We start from the raw sequence: 2,879 nt of genomic DNA on the forward strand, positions 1-2,879 counted from the left end.
GAAATTGTAATAAATTCTGGTTTTTATCGCGTTTTGATTCCAAATGATTGAAAATACGTACGAAATATCTGTTCCGTGATACACGATTGTTATCTCGATCCTTTTATAAATAATTAAAATATTAAAATTTAACGTGCAAGGTAGTAATCGTATATGGTACTGAGTATTCATAAAGTATGTATTATATTTGGCATTCTTCGCGATAAGATTTCAAAAAGTAACGTGAGGAAGAGCGGCACGCGACACGGCTACCTGCTTGTACGAATCTCGATAAAGGAATGACTGCGCGGTAACTACGCGTAAATGTGACATGCCATCCTGTGCCATCCCCCTTCCCCAAGGTCTCGCGTCAACCACCTAACTGTCGAAATATTAATGCATATTACGAATTAATTAAATAATATATTCTTAAATTCTTTACATTTTTAATGTTCTCCGATTAATACAATTTATATTACACAAAATCCGCGCAGTATACACAGTATTTTTAATAGAAGATTGACGCCTTGCCGTTTTTTTCTTATTTTTAAATTACTGAATTCTGCCATTCACGTCTTATTCTAAAAATAAAAGAATTATTTAGTACTTATTATTTTAAATAACTCCTTTTGACCTATTCTTTAATTAATACTTTAAATAAGTTTTCGGATCTCATTTTATGTTTTTCATTTTAAATAAATCGCATCAATCAGAGATAGGTCGTATTAAAAAAATTTTCATTCAAAATCTGTATTTTAAATTATATATATTAAAAAATAAAGCAGTTATTTAGTATTTAATATTTTAAGAATCTTTCTCTAGGCTTATTTCTTATCTAACATTTTAAGCAAATTTTCGGAATCAAAAGTATGATATGTTTCATATTATTTAGTATTTATACGCAAATACTTGATTGTCTAAAGGAAATGAGAAGAAGATCGAACTTTGTTTTACAAAAATTCCACGCAGTATATATACAATATTTTTAATAAAAGATTGATGCCTTGCTTTTTGTTACTTTTAAATTCTATCATTTGTGTCTTATTCCGTATTCTTAATCCATGAAAAATAATAGTTAAATTTTATTTAAAATCACAATATAATGTAAGATTTGTTGAATTTTAAGCATCAAGTAAAAAATATGATGTTAATTGAAATAGAACAGTGATTTGTATAATTTCTGTATTCTATATATCTGTGTGATTCTGTCGCGAACATATTTTCTTTCTGATGAATAAGTAATGAAATAATAGCGTATTGTACGACGCAAGACTACATGCCAACCGAAATATTTAATTATTTATAACATAGATTAGTGCCAAATATTTTGCTTCTTACATTGCAAATTTATTTTGCTTATCATAAGATATTAAATTCAATATAAAGAGTACAGTCTTCTTATTTAATTGAAAAGTATTTAAAAAATATTAATTAATTTTAGTTATTTTATCAGTATTATTTTGTGGCAAAATTTTACGCTTTGGAAAGAATAAAATTATGTTTTAAATAAATTTATGTTTAGTTAATATCCTATAATGAATAAAATTAGTTTGAAATTAATTGAAGAAGCAGAATATTTGGCATGAATTAATGTTACAAAGAATTAAATATTTCGGTTGGGGTCTTGCTACGTGTTTGCAGTGTACAGCGAGCTATTATTTCATTACCCATGCATATTATAAACATAATAGGTACGCAACAGAATCATAGACATATAGAGTACAGGAATTACAAATCACTACATGTTTATTACAAATAGTAAGTTTTGGGTCTTAAAATTCAACAAATCTAGCATTGTACTGTAAATTTGAATAAAATTTATCTATTACTTTTCCCGAATTAAAAATGTGAAATAAAACGTGAATGATAAAATTCAAACGATACAAAAGTTACAAAAAGCCGCAAGGCATTAATCTTTTATTAAAAATATTGTGTACATTGTACAGATTTCTTGTAATAAAAAATTATTACAAACTGATAATAGCTTATTTTAATTACGTTTAAAAGAACCGTTCAAGTAAAATAGAATTGAACAAATGCCAGAGATGCCAAAAGCAAAGCGCGAAATATTTATATACGGGTACGACGATACCCGTTTGTCAAAAACACGTAAAATATAAAATAATTGAATAAACCGTGAATATTTTTAACAAACCATGAATATTTTTCATACGCGACAGTTGGATGTTCAAACGGCGTACGACGCGACGCGGCGGAGCGCCGGGTGACGAGTGGTGAAGCAGTGAAGGGATGAAGGTGAGCGGCCGGTGAACAGCTAGGGGGAGCGTGTCACGTGGCGAGCATGGTGGGGGAGCGTGCCGCGCGTCGCGGTAGTTGACTACGTCATCACTTCGGCATTCGATCGGCGACTTTAGAGGATGGGACGAAAGTATTGTACGAGTCACTCCGGGTGTCGCATTATTTCATGAAAATTAAATAAGTATCTACGAACACGAATTAATTACCTTATACGAATACGTAAAGATAAAATATTATATATATGCTCTTTATATAAAGATACATGCAAATTTTCTTAATATCGTGGAACAATTTGCGCTAAATACGTTTTGGCTAAAAGTACTAAAAATCTTGTTAATCATTACTTAATTTTTCAGTTAATAAATTAATTTACGACACTACAGTTACTGCAAATTATCTGTGTTTCAGAAATTCTTTAAACTTACGTATAATGCCGATCTTGACTCGATAAAATAACATACGAATTATTAAAAATAAAAAACAAAATAAGTTTCAGAAACATAATTAAAATACAAAATCGTAGACATTGGTAAAAAGCAGATAAGACTTGTTTAAAATAAAAAATATAAAATAGTTTCCGGAAATTTTTATATAAAATATTAAATAAGAAATAAGTCAGAAGTGTAGTTATTTAAAATAAT

The sequence above is a fragment of the Trachymyrmex cornetzi genome, unplaced genomic scaffold (genome assembly GCF_001594075.2).
Source record: "Trachymyrmex cornetzi isolate Tcor2-1 unplaced genomic scaffold, Tcor1.1 scaffold641, whole genome shotgun sequence".
Lineage (NCBI taxonomy): Eukaryota > Metazoa > Arthropoda > Insecta > Hymenoptera > Formicidae > Trachymyrmex > Trachymyrmex cornetzi.